General features: G+C 43.2%; 1 protein-coding gene across 1 annotated transcript in view; it reads right to left on the bottom strand.

The window, feature by feature from the left end:
- Positions 1-18,841, bottom strand: part of SYTL1 (synaptotagmin like 1) — a 452,201-nt gene extending 433,360 nt beyond the window's left edge. Inside the window, exon 1 of the mRNA XM_078681778.1 lies at positions 18,625-18,841. The gene's annotated coding sequence lies outside the window, so the exon portion shown is untranslated. The remainder of the gene's footprint in view (positions 1-18,624) is intronic.
- Positions 18,842-19,058: the final 217 nt, after the last annotated feature.

Below are 19,058 nucleotides of genomic sequence, written 5' to 3'. Positions count from 1 at the left end.
TGTTCCAAGTCTTGGCGGCCAGGTAGGAGAAGGACCTTCCTCCTGTGGTGGCTCTTCGGATGCGGGGGACGGCGGCGAGGGCGTGGCTGGTCGATCGAAGGTGGCGTTTGGGAGCGTAGAAGTTGAGGCGGCTGTTGAGGTAACCTGGGCCTTGGTTGTGTAGGGCTTTGTGTGCGTGGGTGAGGAGCCGGAAGGTGATTCTCTTGTTGACCGGGAGCCAGTGCAGGTCTCTCAGGTGTCCGGAGATGTGGCTGCGGCGGGGGATGTCCAGGATGAGACGTGCTGAGGTGTTCTGGATCCGCTGGAGTCTCTTCTGGAGTTTGGCGGTGGTTCCGGCGTAGAGGGAGTTGCCGTAGTCCAGACGGCTGGTGACGAGGGCCTGGGTGACCGTCTTCCTGGTCTCGGTGGGTATCCATCGGAAGATCTTACGTAGCATGCGCAGGATGTTGAAGCATGACGAGGAGACGGCGTTGACTTGTCTGGTCATGGAGAGGGAGGAGTCCAGGATGAAGCCCAGGTTGCGTGCGTGGTCTGTTGGTTTGGGTGCGCTGCCCAGGGCGGGGGGCCACCAGGAGTCGTCCCAGGCGGAGGGTGAGGATCCCAGGATGAGGACTTCAGTCTTGTCCGAGTTCAGTTTCAGGCGGCTGTTCGACATCCATTTGGCAACGTCTGTCATCCCTTCATGGCGGTTGGCTCTGGCGGTGGCGGGGTCGTTGGTGAGGGACAACAGTAAAGAAAACCAAGGAGAGCTTGTGTGTAAAAGATTTAAAAGGGGGCAGAGTAGTATTTTGTGTAGTAATGAACTTCTTGCTTTGAAATTTTCAGACAGAAGAGATGTCGACATGCTCACAAATATTCACAATGAAAGCACTTCACGTATGACTGTTTGGGTCAGGTAGCAGAAGTGAGCAAACCTGTGTGCATTTTAGACTAAAACAAGCACATGGGAGGTGTAGACATAGAAGATAAAAGGTTGGAGCCTTACAATGCTGCTCGAAAGTAATATTTTCTCCAAGAAGTTGGCTGTTCATTTGGCATCCTTCAATGCCTATGTTGCTTTCAAACATTGTTCTTCAGATTCCAATATGAGTTTTGTACAGTTTCAGCAGTCTGTAATAGGCAGCCTTGTTGTAGTCGAGCAGGCAAGTGTTCCCAGAATCAGAGTGGTGGAGGATGTGACTAGATTGAAAGATCACAACTTTCCTGAATACATCCGTCCAACAACCAAAAAAAGACTTTCACTTTCCTAATATGTAGAGTCCGTGTCCAAAGAGGAGGACAAAAGGAGAGTCGTATGGACTGCCCATAGTGTACTACTAATCCTGGCCTACGTGTGACCACATGTTTTAAATGTTGCCATACACAACCCAAGTTTGGAGAACAACCACCCACTGCTCATAACATTCCTCCCTTCTCAGACACTGACTTATACCCCATGTATATTTTGTTTATGTTTCTTGTCCTCTTGTAGCTCTATTGGATGCTGCGGGAAAGGGATGTATGACATTACAACGCATGCTTTTACATCGCATGCTTTTACAACGCGGTTTTTACCACGCATACCATTACAACGCATAGCGCTTTGGGGTGCTGGATAGTGAATAGTTTAATTTACTATTCCAATCCAGTCCCCGTGGACACTAGGGAAGGTGTTGGATAGTAAATTAAATCTATTCCCTATCCTAGAGCGACCCCCAGTGCAATGCGTTGTAATGGTTTGCATTGTAAAAGTTGCGTCGGAAAAGGCACTGCGTGGTAAAAGTTGCGTTGTAAAGGATGTTTCCCGCGGGAAAGATCTTCGCCTGTAGCATCCTTGATCATCTTACGGAATGGGTGGAGGGGAAGTAGGTTCTTCCTTTAGTGCAAGCAGGTTTCAAGAAAAATCATTCCACCTTAGATAACATCTTCATGCTAAAATTAATAGAGGAGAAATATACAATTATCCGCAATTCAAATGTATATATGGCGTTTATAGATTTCTCAACGGCATTTCATAAGATAGATCGCCCTTTATTATGGAGAAAATTGCAAAAAATGGGTGTGCCCCATCCTCTGTTATCTTTAATTATTGCACTACATTCACAAACTTGGTGCAATATACTAATGGGTGGAAATCAAGGCTTATCAGAAGCTATTTGTAAGGATGAGGCGGAGACAGGAACTGCTGTAGGAGATTTATTCAGGAGAAGAGAGCCGTCCAGCATGAAGGAGAGACAGGGCAGCTGCAACTGTCAAACAGGGAACACTGGAGGAGAATGCACAGTACAAGAAGAACCCACAGGTGACATCATGGAGTTCCAGTAAGTATTGCACAACACAGGTCACCACACACCTCCCCCCTTTCTAAAAAAAATGAACTACAATGAATAGTAAATCATACATAGTCATGAAATCTGTTGGGTCTAACAATCAACCTAGAGCTTTTCCTTAAACCATTGTCGACTTGGACATTGGGAGCAGGAACAGTTGCACGAGAAGCACGAGAAGGATCTCTGGCAACGCGAGAAGTGCTCCACCAATTTCCACTTGACAATTTAACAGCATTTTTGCGAACTTCCACAACTTGTTGGGAATTGAGAAACTTGGAAAGACCTTTTTTTAACAGTGACAGGATTCTTAATCTTGACCCAGTCACCAGCATAAATACTATGAAAAGACTTCTTAACATGTCCCACGTCACAAGGCAGAGAACTGGAAGATTTCTTGTTGGCACAATCCCATGCCACTTCCAAATCACAACCTTTGTGGAGACTCTTGACCATCCAAAAAGGAAAAGCTTGGGAAGAAGCTTTCCTTCCTCTCATCAATTCAAAAGGAGAGAAGCCTGTAGCAACATGTGGGGAAATTCTATAAGACCATACAAGATCTTTTACAGCTTGGAAAATACAGTTATTGGAATTGAAGGCGGCCTGCACACATTCAACAATAACTCTATTGAACCTCTCGGTTTTGCCATTGCTCTGAGGGTGATACAAAGGAGTTCTAGTGTGTTTGATGCAACAATTGTTCAAAAAAATACTCATTTCTTTGGAGATAAACTGAACCCCATTGTCAGTGAGGATTTCTTCTGGACAACCCTCCCTCAGAAAAATTTTGGTCAGGCAATCAATAACGCTCTTTGAATTGGGAACATTGATGGGTTCAACCTCAACCCACCTAGAGAGATGATCGACGAGGACCAAGAAATACTTGGAAGTGTTGGGAAGAACATGGAATGGACCCAGAAAGTCCAGGCCAATTTTTTGCCAAGCTCTGCTGGGTGGGGGAACAATAGAATCACAAACACCTTCCAAAACAAGGACTTTATCGCTGGTGTTACAGCGTGTGCAAAGTTTGACAGCATCCACAATTTGATTGTCCATTCTTGGCCACCAGAAATTTGACCTGACATTTCTTTTGGTGATGGTGGCACCCAGATGACCAGAATGAGCATCAGCAATAATTTTTTCCCGGTAAACAGAGGGAGGAATAAATTTATTGCCCCTAACAATTTTGCCACTTTCCAAGGAAAGTTCGGAATTGATTTTCCAATAAATTTGAAGCTCAGGGGAAAGAGATTTTTCCTTGGGCCAACCTTTCTGTATAAAAGAGACAACGTCCCTAAGCACAGTATCATTCTCAACAGCATTAACCCAATCATTCTCAGCGAAGGAGATGGAAATTTGTGAAATGTTGGCCACAAAACACTCTTCAATTTCTGTTTCCCACTCATTTTCGTTAGGTTCTTGTATGGGTAACCTGGAAAGACAGTCAGCACGTTTGTTCTTGCCCCCAGGAATGTAAACAACTTTGAAGTTGTATTCTAGAAGTTTAGTGGAGAGTCTAGCCAACCGTGCGGTTGTGCGCTTGACATTTCTGCCGGAAAGAATGTCGACAAGAGGTCGGTGGTCGGTTTGAAGAACAAATGGTCTGTCCCATAAGTAAGATTTAAACTTTTCAACACTCCAAGCACAGGCCAGCAGTTCTTCTTCAATAACAGAATATTTGCGCTCAACAGGGCGAAGAGTCCTGGAGGCAAACCCCACGGTAAATTCTTTACCATAGGCTTGTTGTGAGAGAACAGCTCCTAGGCCATATTCACAGGCGTCAACGGTGACAAAAGTTTCTCTGTTGCCATTGAAAGGCTGAAGAGCAGGAGCCTTGGTGATGTGTTCTTTGATGAGCTGGAAACCTTTCTCACACTCATCAGACCAGCTGAAGGTGGCACCTTTTTTGAGTAAAAGTCTAAAACACTCAGTGGTCTTGGCGTAGTCTCTCATGAATTTGGAGTAGAACTCACAGAGACCGAGGAAGGACAGAAGCTGCTCTTTGTTAGAGGGAGCAGGGGCCTCAATGATACTCTTAACTAGACCCGGCCTGGGTTTAATACCACATTCAGAAATGGTATGACCAAGGTATTCTACTTCTCTAGTTTTGAACACACATTTACTTTTTTGTAGGGTTACACCTCTTTTTTCCAAAATGTTGAAAACTTGGTCAATGACTAAATTATGTTCGTGTTCAGTTTGGGTGAAGATAAGGATGTCATCTTGGAAGACAACAACATTAGAGAGTTTTTCAAACATTTCAGACATAATACGCTGAAAAACAGCGGCGGCAGACGCCAACCCAAAGGGAAGACGACGAAATTGAAAAACTCCATCAGGAGTTACAAAAGCGGTGAGATGTCGAGAGAGTGGATGCAACTCAATCTGGTGGTAAGCTGCTTTTAAATCAAGTTTAGAAAACCAAGTGGATGAGCCTACTTTAGCTATCAAATCCTCAATGCGAGGGAGGGGAAAACCATCGACCCAGATAGCTTCATTGAGACTGCGTAAATCCACACACATCCTGAGATCGCCAGACCTTTTTCTGGCAAGAACAATGGGAGAAAGCCATAATGTGGATTCTACCTTTTCAATGATTCCTTGCTCGCATAATGACTTAAGGTGTTTGGACAAATCTTCTCTGATACTGAGGGGAACGTTCCTCAGCTTGTGTTTGATTGGGGAAACACCATCTTTGACCTTGATAAAGTGTTGGAAATTGGTAATCTTGCCCAAACGATTTTCAAAATTTTTTTTGTACTTGTGCTCCCAGAATTCACTATTAAAGATGTTGCAAACTGGGGTAGAAGATGCAAGGGAGGAGAGATTGCATCCTTCAATGAATACAGGGTTGGGTAAACCAGGTTTAATGGTGACACCAAATTCTGCCTGATGTATGAGTCCTAGAACATTGATGCCACGTTTGGCAACATAGACCTTCCCCTTTATGGATTTGTTAAAGATGGAAATTTCGGCCAAGAAATAACCCAGAAGGTTGATTCTGCTTCCTTCAAAAGCCACAGAAAGGACATCAGGAGGAAGTAGGCATTTATTTTGCCAAAGATGAGAATATTTCTCATGGGAAACAATAGTGATTCGAGCCCCGGTGTCTACCAGTAGTAGGATATGGTGATTGTCAATAGTGGCATCAACTTCAGGGTCAGGGACAAGAAAATTACGGTTAGTAGTGTCATTGTCTTTCACTACAACAACATATTCCTGATTGGTCATATCACATTCAGAATGTTCAGTTGAAAGCTCAAGGGGAATTGAGGCTTGAAAGGAATCATTTTCACACATGACACTACGTACATTACCCCTTCTACCTCTCATGCATACCCTTGAAAAATGACAATTTTTTCCACATTGAGTGCATTGTTGATTGGCAGCAGGACAATTTTTAAAATTGGAAGCATGGTAAGAAGAGCCACATCTATAACAGAAAGTACTTTGGCTGAATTGTCTATTAGGTATGAAAGGTCTTCTAAAACTGGTGTTTCCTATTCTTTTGAAATAGCCACGAGGGTCACGAGAAATGGAAAGGGGAGATTTGGTGGGAAAAGGTACCTTAGTGGAAACAGCACCAGAGATGGAAGTATTGGAAAGAGAAACCTCTAATTGTTTGGAATCTTCTAAGGATGTTTCAATACTTTTGGCTATATCAATAGCCTTGTCAAGAGAAGGATCTTTGCAGGATAGAAGTTTCCCTTGGATTTGTTTGCAAGAGCACCGAGCAACAAGCTGGTCTCTGATAAGTTGAGAGGTGAAATTGTCAAATTCACATTTAGACGCAAGTATTTTTAAGGCAGTAACAAAGGTATCAATGCTTTCTTCGGGTTTTTGAGCTCTAGTAAAAAATTTATAACGGTGTACAACCATATTCTTGGTTTTAACAAAATACTTGTCTAATTTAGCTATGGCTATTTCAAATTCGTCAGGAGTTTCGCCAGTAGGTGGAACATAAATCGGTAAATGATCAAAAACGTTTTGTCCTTCTACACCAAGATGATAATACATTAGACTTTTTTTTTTTTCTGCACGGTATCTAAGACCATCAATTGCCCCTAGGTAGGCCATAAAGGATCTCAACCAAAGTTTCCATTCAAGAGGAGGGTCTCCAGGAGTCTGAAGAAAAGGAGCAGGAGGGGATACATTTTGCATTGTGAGATCTTCAATTTTCTTTTAAGTACAAGAAAAAAAAATTTTGTTGTAAATATGGCAGATTAGATGTGTTGGTCTTTTTGTTGGGAGTAAAATGCGTGCAGATAAGCGTGTTAAAAGAAAGAAAAAGAAAAAAATATGTACAATAGTTGTGCACGTCAACGTGTAGAGAAACTGCGTGCAGTAGCTGTGCACGTCAGCGTGTTGAAAAGAATGTGTGCAGCAGTTGTGCACATCAGCGTGTAGAGAAGAATACGTGCAGCAGTTGTGCACGTCAGCGTGAAGATACTGGATACTCCGGCGAGTTAATGAGGAAAATTAGGCTGAGCTAAGGCTGTGCGCATCAGCGCGAGATTTGCCTTCTTGTCGAATTGTTAACTAGTGTGCTTGAACCATGCACGTCAGTGTGTAAAGTGTTTAAAGCTGTGCGCATCAGCGTAGAAAATTATCTAAAGCTGAGCGCGTCAACGTGCGTGGACTGAAAGCGAATAAATCCGATGAAGTGTTAGAAACTGTGCGCATCAGTGTAGAAAGGAATTCAGAGTTGTGCGCTTCGGTATGTGTCGGCTGTATGAATAAGCTGCGTAGGTTGAAGTCGACAGCTGGCAAAATCAAGATAGAGTAGATAGGAATGAGATGGACGCGAAGGCTTTATGACGTAGATGATTTGGTGACAGGCATAAGTGGAACGCGTCTTGCTGGTTGCTGAGAAACCATGTGCTGGCGCTGGGCGTCTGGTTGGTTGCTGGGGAAACGCGTGCTGGCGCTGGGCGTCTTGCTGGTTGTTGAGGAGACGAGAAACGCGATGACGCTGAATGGAGGGATTCCACTACGTCATCATTCTGTAGCGGAGCTCGAAGGTGGCGGAGTAAGCAGTGGAGAAATATGCAGCGCCGATGGGAACAGCGAAAACACAGACAGCACTCGGTAGGACTTGACTTTTGACGGTGAAGACACAGGGAGCACAGGTAAAACGTAGTGTTGGTAGAAAAAAGAGTAGGCAGCGCGAAACAGAGTAACAGTTGACAAAGCGCTGGAGAGTGCTGTGAGAACTCGCTTGATTGATGCGCAAAACGAGGTAAATGGTAGAAAAAGAGTCTGTTGGCTGCGACGGCTCTCTAATGTGAAGCTTGGGAGAAATGTTTGAAAAAGAAAGTACTCACAAGGAAGTAGATCGTAGGTATGGAAAATGTTCAGGAGTCCAAACCGTTTTGCTAGGAGTTAGTTAGTGAGTAGATCCAACAGCTGAGGAACAGCTGACCATCCTCAGTCGCCAATGTAAGGATGAGGCGGAGACAGGAACTGCTGTAGGAGATTTATTCAGGAGAAGAGAGCCGTCCAGCATGAAGGAGAGACAGGGCAGCTGCAACTGTCAAACAGGGAACACTGGAGGAGAATGCACAGTACAAGAAGAACCCACAGGTGACATCATGGAGTTCCAGTAAGTATTGCACAACACAGGTCACCACACTATTCCTACTGAAAATGGCCTGAAACAAGGTTGCTTGTTAGCGCTGTTGCTGTTTTCTCTATATATAGCTGATCTACCTGATTGTTTTAATTGTGCTGAGGGAGACACCCCAAAGATAAGTAACCGGTCATTTGCATGCCTCCTTTACGCAGATGATATTGTATTAATGGACTTAACCCCTATTGGGTTGAACAGAAGGTTGATTTCCTTGCAGAACTATACAGTCGATCACTTCTTGAAAATAAATGTTTCAAAAAGTAACATTTTAGTCATGGAATGTAAGAAAAATAGAAATGTATGTAATTTCAATTGGCCCCTATGTCAGCAGACGCCCGATAGTATCGCTTGTCTACACAGACGACGCAGTGCTGATGGCGCGCACGCAGTTGGGATTGCAGAAAGCCCTTAAAACGTATTCTTGCTTTATGGATAACTTAGGCCTGAAATTAAATGCTAAAAAAACATTTGTAATGACTTGTGGGAAGGGGAGAAACAAATGTAATAGCATTCCTCTAGGGGACAATAGGGTAGACTCCACAAACATCTTTACATATCTGGGTGTTTTATTTGCAAATTCAGGCTCATGTGGTCTGGCAGTGAGGAGTAGGAGTCTGTTATTTATGAAGTTGACCACTGCCGTTGTTAACTTCTCTACGAAAATGGGGAAAAGGCCACCTGCTATACTTCTTAAGATCTATTTGGCCAAATGTGTCAGTATTGCGATCTTTGGGACGGGAGTGTGGGGTTACCATGACGTCTCTTTGATTCAACGTGTGGAAAACTCATTTTTAAGGTTTATTTTAGCTGTTCCATCTAGTTCTCCGGTTTTTAATTGTCACAGTGAGCTGGGTATCTCGTATGTCTCCGATATTATAAAATGCAACCTGTATTATTATGGCATTGTGTATGGACCACTAGTAGTGCACGTTTAAATAGAGAAATAATCAGGGATGCAATTAACTTGGACCATGCTGGAAAGATTACGTGGTTGAACTATGTTAAAAAAAAATTCTGTGACATAGGGTATCCGGATTATTATTTTTCACCAGAGAAAATGTGTACCATCCCTAGAAAGGAGCTCAAAATAATTTGTTTAACTCTTTTAGAGTCTCTTAGAGCTGCCTCGGAAATGAACAGAGGGATGGTAGTGCAACATCAAATGACCCTGATCATGTTCAATATTCAACCCTATCTTTTATGCTGTATCAAGGGATATGTTAGATATCTCTTGACACGATTTAGCTTTAATAGCTTCCATCGACTTGTGAGTCATCCAGAAATTAATGACTGGTACAGAGAGCTTTGCCCTTGCGATAAAGTGTCATCACAATTTACCATCCATGTGATACTGTTTTGTAAACGTTATGCAAGGGAAATAACTGGATGGATCCTTCCTTTACTAAAACAAGCAGGTTGGAGACAATGTAGACCAGCTTTTTTATACTTGCAATTTTTAGATAGTTTTTTAACTATTTTTGCTATGTCTGGTTTTTTGAAAAACATACTTAGAGTTAGAAAAAGTTTAAATGAACTATCTGATTATGATTATAGTCTGGCCACTACTACCATGTAAATTAACTGAAGGCACTATTCGCACTTTGTAACTGATACTGTACAATGATCCTGTCAAATGTTTTTAAATGTTTGTATGTTTGTGTATGCTTTTGTGATTTTAAACGTCTAAAATCGAATAAAGCTAAATTTGATTTGAACATTTGTTATTACCAATTGTATTTCTCTGCATGTGTGCCTTCCAAAAGTAAGCCAGTGTATAAGAAAGAAGAAACTTTGAAAAATGCCCTCTGAATCAGATGGTAGAATGAGTACCCACAAATTCAGAGCTGTAACCACTGCTCCTAAACTTCATATCTGGTGCCCATTTCAGAAATACATAGGTTGTTGATACCCTGTTAGAATTTGGGCTTTTGGTTGGCAGAGGTATGCACCCTGTCCAAGCAGGAACCACAATCCTAGCCAGGGTAAGTCATATACACACTTTAAACTACCCTGTGCTCACCCTCTGGTAGCTTGGTAGGGAGCAGGCAGACTCAACTTAAGAGGCAATGCGTAAAGTATTTGTGCAACACAACACACAGTAACACAATGAAAACACCACCAAAAGAATCCACCCTGGTTTAGGAAACTAGGCAATAAATGTATTAATAAATTCATACCAAAATTACAAAAATCCAATACGTACAAGTTGAGTTATGAATTTTTTAAAAATGAAAAGCGTTCCAGCGCTTAGAACCAACACCAACTGGGGTTATCTGGTCATGCTGGACCGAGGCAAAGTCAACAGTTCAGGTCGGCCGCGATGGAGAGCAGGCCAGGGACTTGAGCCATGCAGGCATGGTGATCAGGCACGGTGATCAGAGTACCTCGATCGTGGTCGCAAAAGCGAGATGCAGGGTGCAGACCAGCGATGCAATGTCGATACCGCATTTGAGGTGATGTGTCGATTTTTTTGCGCGCAGTGGTGGGGATGCATCAGTTCTGTAAATGAAGCACTGAGATGCGTTTGTTCAGAGGTGCGATGTGCAGGGTTTTTCAGCGCAGTCTAAGAGATTCATCGATCTCTTCACACTGCTGCGGCTGCGATGCACGGTTATGATGCATCAGGCTCTCATGGTGATGTGTTGGTTCCAAAAGCGATGCACTGATTCTACTCCTGAAACAGGGTCGATGTGCCAGTTCTGCTACATGCAGATTGGAGATGAATCCATTTCGCTAGTGCAAGTGTCTGGGTCCACTTCCAGTGAACCAGGCACAGGAGCAGGTGTAGAGACTTTGATAGCCCTGAGTCTCAAGCAACAGGAGGCAAGCCAACAAGCCCTTGGCGATCACTTCAGTTGCAAGGCAGAGTTTAGGTCTCCCCCGGCAGGGTCAGAGAGCAGCAGGCAGCAGGGCAGCAGAGCAGAAAAGCAGATCTTCCAGATCAGCAGTTTAGCAGACAGTCCTTTCAGCAGTACAGCAGTTCTTCTGACAGAAATTCCTTACAGGCCCAGAAGTGTCTAATTTGTCGGGGTCAGAGACCGAGTACGTATACCCAGTTGTGCCTTTGAAGTGGGGGTGACTTCAAAAAAGGCTCTTTGAAGTGCACAAAAGCCCTTTCTTCTCCCAGCCCTGGCTTCATACTAACGGTCGGGGGTAATCGGCCCTTTGTGTGGGGTCATGACATTGCCTATTCAAGTTTTAGGTGTCAACTTCTCCCTCCCTTCCTGCCCAGGAAGAGTCATCAGAATGCCGATGAGCACTCAGACATACCTAACCTTCCTGTGTTTGTGGCTGTCTACAGGGAATGTACAAACAGTAGCTGTCACCCATCCCAGATGTTCTATTGGAGACAGGCTGCAGACACAGAGAGCCGTAAGAGCAGAGAAATGTCCACTTTCTAAAAGTGACATTTTTAAAATAGTAATAACAAATCAAACTTCACCAGTAAAGAGGATTTGTCATTACCATCCTGAAAATATAAAACATGATGCGTCTAATCCTTTCTATTCAGGAATTACAACCTAAAAGTGTATTAAGGAATTCCCGATGTTAACCTATTAGAGGTGTAGGCCTCACAGTAGTGAAAAAACAAATGTAGGTGTTTTACCACTAACAAGACATGCAAAACTTAAAAGTACATGTCCTGCCTTTTACTTACACAGCACCCTGCCTTATGGACGTTTAATAAAAGGGGTGTTTCAGGCTAGGCAAAGGGTTTTAAATGGCAAGTCGAAGTGGCAGTAAAACTGCACACATAGGCTCTGTAGTGGCGGGCCTGAGATATTTTTTAAGTGCTACTTTTGAGGGTGGCACAATCAGTGCTGAAGGCCTACTAGCAGCACTTAATTTACAATTCCTGGGTATATGGTATACCACTTTATAAGGAACTTACAAGTAAATTACATATGCCAATTGTGTATACACCAATGTTACCATGTTTAGGGGAGAAGCAAATGCACTTTAGAACTGGTCAGCAGTGGTAAAGTGCTCCGGGTCCTAAGGCCAGCAAAATGATCCGCCAAAAAGACGAGGTAAGCAGGCAAAAAATTTGGCGGAAGACCGGCCTCAGGATGACAGGTCTAGCATACCCATTTTCTCTCTTTTTGTATTTTACCGTATGAATTGCTCCATACCTGGGACACAGTGAAAAACTATTGTACGATGAAGTTCAGTTATTGGCTGTGGTTACCTCTGGTTCTTGGAAAACCTACAAATCCTCTATATCCCTACAATCAGAAGGGTCTGGAGGAGGCAATATTGCTTTTGTAAATTGACCATCGTGACAAGAAGCTTCAAAAGGAAAAGTTGTCCCAAATGGCCATTTTATGCTTCTCATTTTCAATATGTTTTTATTTCAACAGCTAGTTTCTTTTGAAAAACCCTGAGAGATTTATATGAATGCCTCATTGCTGAATTCAGAATTGTGTATACTTATCAGAAATATATAGCTATCGAGGATCACCCAGGGGTTTCATGCCGGTTTCTACCGCAAACTGGAAGTAGGTTGAAATCACAGGAAAAATGGGGTACCTTTTTGAAAAATTCCAAAAATGTAGTAAAAAAGTTTTTTTTTTATTAAACTCTGCATATTCCTGAATGTGGATTTTAGCACAGCAAACCTTTTGCTGATGCCATTTTTAGGAAAAAACTGACACATTTTTGCAGAACTCTTTTTTCCAATTTTTTCCCCAAAACAAAATGTAGTTATATTTTGATTTTGTTCCCTGCCACAAAAGGAGGTCCAATGACCCCCTTTTCAGAAGCTCTGATTTTGCAAATCTGGGACAGGTTGGTTAAAGACGTTCTGAACAGTGCTCCCTTCTTTCCAGCACCCGAGATGTGGAGTTATCAACATTTTATCCCCAGGTGGGCTGAGTAGTTGCTAGGCAATTTATTCAATGAGGAATGTCGTCTGGCCTCTGTGAAGCTGCGCTGGGCATTGCAGTAAGTGATATTAACGCCCTGTTTTGTTTTGTTGCAGTGCAAGCATATCGAGGCCTGGATTTGTGGGCACTCATTTGTATAGTGGGCCGCGCTTCAAGCTGAAACACAGAAGTTTAGAAAGCAATTGGGCTTTAATAACTTTACTGTTCAAATTAAGTGATTCGGAAAAAGGAGGGGATGTGCTGGTACGAACTGTTGCCGACGTTGGAGTTGTTGCCGAGAGATTCCCCATGCCCAGATGTTTTCGGTATTCATTTGGGGGAAAACAAGAAGTGCAGACAGAAGGTTTGACACTACTTAAGCGCATGGAGATGACCTCTTGGAGATAAAACAGTCATGGCCAAGAACAACAACTGCGTGAATCAAGTTTTTGCCTTGGCGTGTATGGAGAGATGCCAAAGAGCCTGGGGCTAATAATAGGGCAAGGTGAAAATGCAACACAGCGATGCAGAAGTTTTTCAAGGCAGAATTAGGCACCTAGACATAAAGTATGAGGTGATTTATTGATTTAGGGACAACAGTGTACATTTATCTGTCATGGGTACGGAGCAGTATTTGTTGCAATTGAGAAGTGCATTGTGCACATTTTTGCAGATACCTTGCTAGTTTAACCAGTTTTTGTTTGGGTGGGTAGGCAGAAAAACGCTGGTGGGTTTTTCTGGTGGTGGTGTTTTGCACAGGTCTTAAAGGACTTTCAAGGAAAGTGGGGTAGGTTGAGACTGAGGTTGAGAGGTGCGGGTGGAAGGAGGAGGAGGAGCCATTTGGAAGGCAAGAGGGAGTTGACAAGGTGATGGTTGGAGGGACAAAGCTTAGAGTAAGGAGTTGGTGTTTAAATGGGGCATGTTAAGCGGTTCTTTAGGAGAGGGGGCTGGTAGGTTGTTTTGAAGTCTGTGAGGCCAGGTTTTAATATAGCCTGTACGGCATTTTGTTTTTGCGTGAAGTTTGCACCGGTTTCATCAAAGTGGCCTTTTTCCCACTGAGGCCCTGATTACGAGTGGGCTGGTAAATTCCGACCCGTGCATAAAGCCCTGTTTACACACGGGTCGGAATTATGATTTTGGCCATATTTAAATCATTCAATAACTATTGGATGCATTAAATACCTTGGCAGTTGTTAAATTTTGACAGATTAAATCTGCCGAAATTTAACAGGGGAATTTGTTTGGTATTTCCATACAATGCAGATTTTGGTGTATTAAAAACCAAAATATGCATGTTATTCCTCACAAACTCATAATAGGCAGTGGCGGCTGGCAATGATCTGGGAGGGTGAGGTGGGGAGTGAGGGGGTCACGGAGAGTAAAAAATAAAAAATACACTTACCTCCTCGCTGCTCTGTTCCACTTCACCTCTGCCCTGTCGGCCGAACAGGAAGCACCCAGGCTCCCATGAGCCAATCGCAACGCTACAATGCAGTGTTGTGATTGGTCTGAGCGCCGTAATTCGACACTGAGATGGCGACAAGGGGCCTGGGCATATTCTCCACCCAGGCTGTAATTCAGCTTGGGTGAAGAGCATGCTAAGTACGCATGACTATTTGGCCGGCCCAAGATGGTCGGCCAAAGCTACACGCGCACTTCAGTGTGTCCACCACTCCGCCCCTGCGAGCAGCCCACAGATGCTGCAGCAGCAGTAACAAATAAAATGATAATAACATCATGTTATCATTTTATTTTTCCTTTCCTTGACTGCTGCAACGCAGTGGGGGCGATGCACCTACGCATTAGTGGAGGAGCTGCCACTGGTAATAGGTGTTATTTATCACAGATGATTAATAGTGCAGCCTGTGTTATCATTATTTATCATGTGCAATAAACAACACCTAACTCCTAATCAGGGTCTAAGTATCTGGCTCATGTGATTTCTGGTGTGCCGTCCTGCCCAATGAAGGGAAATTACCCTTTGCCTGCAACCCCCATCCTGTCCCTGAAGAAAAAAAGAGAGAAAATACTTGACTTTGAAAGCTGATAGTCGGAGAGACAGCTAGGTTATCTAATCCATTTGCTACAGAAATCAGTGTTAAAAATGTGAATCCCAGCAACAAGACCACTGTTAGAAATGGAGGTCTCTAGTTGGCAGTGGATTGCACCCTGTCCAAGTAGGGACCCTCACTGTAAGCAGGGTAAGGGGATTACACATCTAAGATAACCCCTCCTCACCCCGTCGGTAGCTTGGCACAAGCAGTCAAGCCTATCTGGGAGGCAATGTGAAAAGCATTTGTACATATACACACAGTAACACAGTGACAACACTACAAAAGGACACTGCACCAGTTTAGAAAAATAACCAATATTTATCTGAATGAAAACAACACAACGTACTACGTCAATTACCCAACCGTGAAGCAGGTGATGCGTTGATTTCTTCAACCGCACAGCAGGGTTCGGGTCAGAGTCGGCAGATGCACCATAGACGTTGGTGACACGGTGCTCATGACTCGCGCTACGCCAATCTTTCAGTCGCATGGCAGGTGCTGTGTCGATTGTTCGGCCGCACAGCAGCAATGTCTGGATTTTCTTGGTTCTTAGCAGCAATACCACCTCCAATGGCCCAGCACTGGCATTGGCACCACTTGGCAGGTCAGAACTCCCAGCAGAGGAATTCAGGGGCTGCAGATAAAGTCTTTGATGATCATGTGACTTCCTAACAGGTGGCAAACACGCACAAGCCCGTGGAGACCATGGAAAGCAAGATGTAGAAAGCAAAGTCCAGTCCTTTCACTCCCACGACAGAAGCAGCAAGCAGTAGGCCAGCACAACAAGACAACCAGCAGAGTGTCAGTTCCTTCTACAGCATCCAGCTCTTCTTCTTGGCAGAACGTCCTCTTATTCCAGAAGTGTTCTGAAGTTATGTGTCACAGCTCCAGTACTTATTCCAGTTTCTGACTTTGAAGTAGGCAAACTTCAAAGGAAAGTCTTTGTAGTGTACAAGACCCTGTCTTTACCTGACCATGCTCCAGAGACACTACAGGGGGAGGAAACAGCTTTGTGTGAGGATAGGCACAGCCCCATTCAGGAGTCAGTGACAACTCCTCTCACCACTCTAGCTCAGGAAGACCCATCAGCCTGGTGATGGGCTATCAGGATAGGCAGGGCATGCCTTATTTCCCTTTGTGTGACTGTCTAGAGTGACTGCACAAACAGCCCTACTGTCACCCTCCGTCAGGCATTGATTCCACTGGCAGGCAGAGGCACATGCTGGCAAAGCAAGAAAATGGGCACTTTCTAAAAGTGGCATTTTCAAACATGCAATTTTAAAACCACTTCACTAAAAGATGTTTTTTTAAATTGTGAATGTAGGGACCCCAAAACTCTGAATCTCCATCTCTTCCCAAATGAAAGTTACACTTGTAAAAGGTTACAAGGCAGTTCCAATGATAACCTATGGGAGAGATAGCCCTTGCAATAGTGAAAAACAAATTTTGCAGTTTTTCACTACCAGGACATGTACAACACACCAGTACATGCCCTACCTTTTAAATACACTGCACCCTGCCCATGGAGCTACCTTGGATTTACCTTAGGGGTGCCTAACTAGTGAAAGGGAAGGTTTGGGTCTGATAAGTGGGTGTACTTGCCAGGTCGACATGGCAGTTCAAAACTTCAGACACTGCAGTGGCAGGACTGAGACATGGTTGTAGGGCTACTCGTGTGGGTGGCGCAATCAGTGCTGCAGGGCCACTGATAGCATTTGGGTTACAGGCCCTGGGCACACACATTGCACTTTACTAGAGACTTACCAGTAAATCAAATATGCCAATCATGGATAACCAATTACAGACTCAAGTTTATACTGGGAGCACTTGCACTTTAGTACTGGTCAGCAGTGGTAAAGTGCCCAGAGTTCTAAAACCAGCAACAACGAAACTCAGCACACAGTCAAAAGCAGGAGGTCAGAAGCAAAAAAGATGGGATAAACACACCAAAGATGTCAGGTCTAGCAACCACCCCTTAGAGGTTAATACAAAACTACTACTGTGAGAAATTGTACAGTCATCATATAAAGTGTTCGGAAGCCACAGCACAGCAGCGATAAGGACTATATAAAAAAGAACATATTTCTTGCCATTGTTCACATCATCTAAACAGGCATAATTTTTACGAGAATACCACAAAACCCACGACTGTTAGAAATCTCCATACCTAAAGAATGCACATATAGAGTTCAAGTTTAAACACATTCAGGTATGCATGCCATGCAACAATAGTGTAATACAAAAAAAGTAAATGACCACAAAGACAATTCTGACATCAAGTGTACTACCCTGCATGCCGGGTCGCATTTGGGGGGGACATTTGAACCAGCATGGGCATGCTGCTGTCTGTAGTTCACAACTTTAATGGGGTTAAAGTGCTTGCAGGGAGGCAGTGGTGGATTTGTGGCATGAAAAGGGCACGATTAAGAAAAAATGCGAAGCTCAAAACAAGAAAGGTGCATCGCAAGCTAGAAAGCTCTATTTTCATGCAATGATTCATATTTAAAATGCACCTTGTAACATCCAATGACACCCGCTGTTAGGAAGTGGTAATGCAAAATCCGAAGACACCCAATGCCAGAGGGTGGATCCTAAAATATACCAAGACACCAATCGTCACGCAGCGCCGTCTGTAACACCCCAAGACCCAACTTCTCACAGCAGCATTAACAACCCCAGTGACCCACTGTCAAGAAAAGTCTCCCTTGTAAGGGTCTGGGAGATCCATTGTCAGAAATTGTCTCTATTAATTATTATCATAAGACAAAAACATTCACCGTCAGAAACAAATAATAGCAGCAAAAAAGACGAGTGTACATTACACAAAATGCAAGAAAGTGCTTTTTGTAACATTCTGCGACCCATACAACCTGAAAAAGTAACATTTACAAATTTCCAAAAATTACACAAAAGCCAAAAGTGTACCGAATTACAGTACGTTGTTGCACGGTGACCTTCTATCTTTTAATAAAGCAATCAGGTATGACCATAGCTTTAAAATTAGCATAACGGCTTGTGCATGATGCACCGTAAAAGGGTCACGGTCACTCACATAATTGATACCCCTCCGCAACTATATTCATTTATACAACATTCTAATGATCTGTCCTAGATTATGAAATCCAAAACATATTTTAAGTGCTATTAACAATTTCCAGAAACCCCATGTGCTCTAATAAAGCCGTACACGCGCGTAACATTTCTCTCGTCTATAAGAATTCCTCTATTGCGTTGTGTTCAGGGACAAACCTCTATTAAGACTTAAATCAACAGCCACCATATGTGCTATTCAAGCAGAACAAAAAAAGTAATAAATACACAGTGGGCAGAGCGAGGCTCTTAATATTAAACAGATAAAGGGTGCTGACATAACATAATAGGGAGAAATAAAGTTCAGATCATGCTTTAAAACATGCTATTTATCACACCAGCTGAAGAAAATATTTTGGCTACAATTATCTGCAGTTCAAAATGCCTTCCTGCAACAGAACTTGGCTATGTATGAAACAAAACGGAAAAGCTACTCCTGTGTAAAATGGTTAAAGTTAGGACAGCTGTCAACTTTTTTTGTAACGTTCAGAGAGCAGCTGTTTTCAAGAACGTTTAAGTAAACGTGCGCTGCGGTCAGTCAGGTCTAAGGAGGAAATACAATCAAAAGAAAGTGTGCTTTTCAATAAATGTAAAATCCAAGCGTACTAACAAACAAATGCATCCAACAAGTTATCATTCAATTCGTTACCAACCTCCCCTTGAACGGAAAATTAACTAACCTTTACTTTTAAACGGCGCTCGGACGTTCTTGTACATTAACTGTAGCGCTTTCCTCCCGACAGATGAGGTCTAAATGAGATTTCTGTTTTATAAAGGTGAGGAAAGTATTTGGCAGTAGCTGCTTCCGCAAGGTAAACATGCACCACTTTGTGTCCCTAGATCGCACTTCAAATAGGCTCGGATATGCCTTCCAGCATTGCAGGTATGGGAGCTCTCTGCAGCTTTCAGCTGGTTGAACAGTACACAAGCCCAACTGCACACAAAAATTATTCCTAAATAAGCTAGGCCCACCACACAACAACTAGGATAAGCTCTAAAATATGCCTTAGATTAATACATAAATTGAGAGCTTCCGAGCCTTGATGTCAGAAAGAATAGATTTCATTAAAGACAGGGAGGTAAGTATTATACTTACTTTTCTTGCTTTCCTTTC

Source organism: Lissotriton helveticus, chromosome 3_1 (genome assembly GCF_964261635.1).
Source record: "Lissotriton helveticus chromosome 3_1, aLisHel1.1, whole genome shotgun sequence".
NCBI lineage: Eukaryota > Metazoa > Chordata > Amphibia > Caudata > Salamandridae > Lissotriton > Lissotriton helveticus.
The sequence above is the reverse complement of the archived record's forward strand: the minus strand, read 5'-3'. Positions and strand labels throughout refer to the sequence as shown.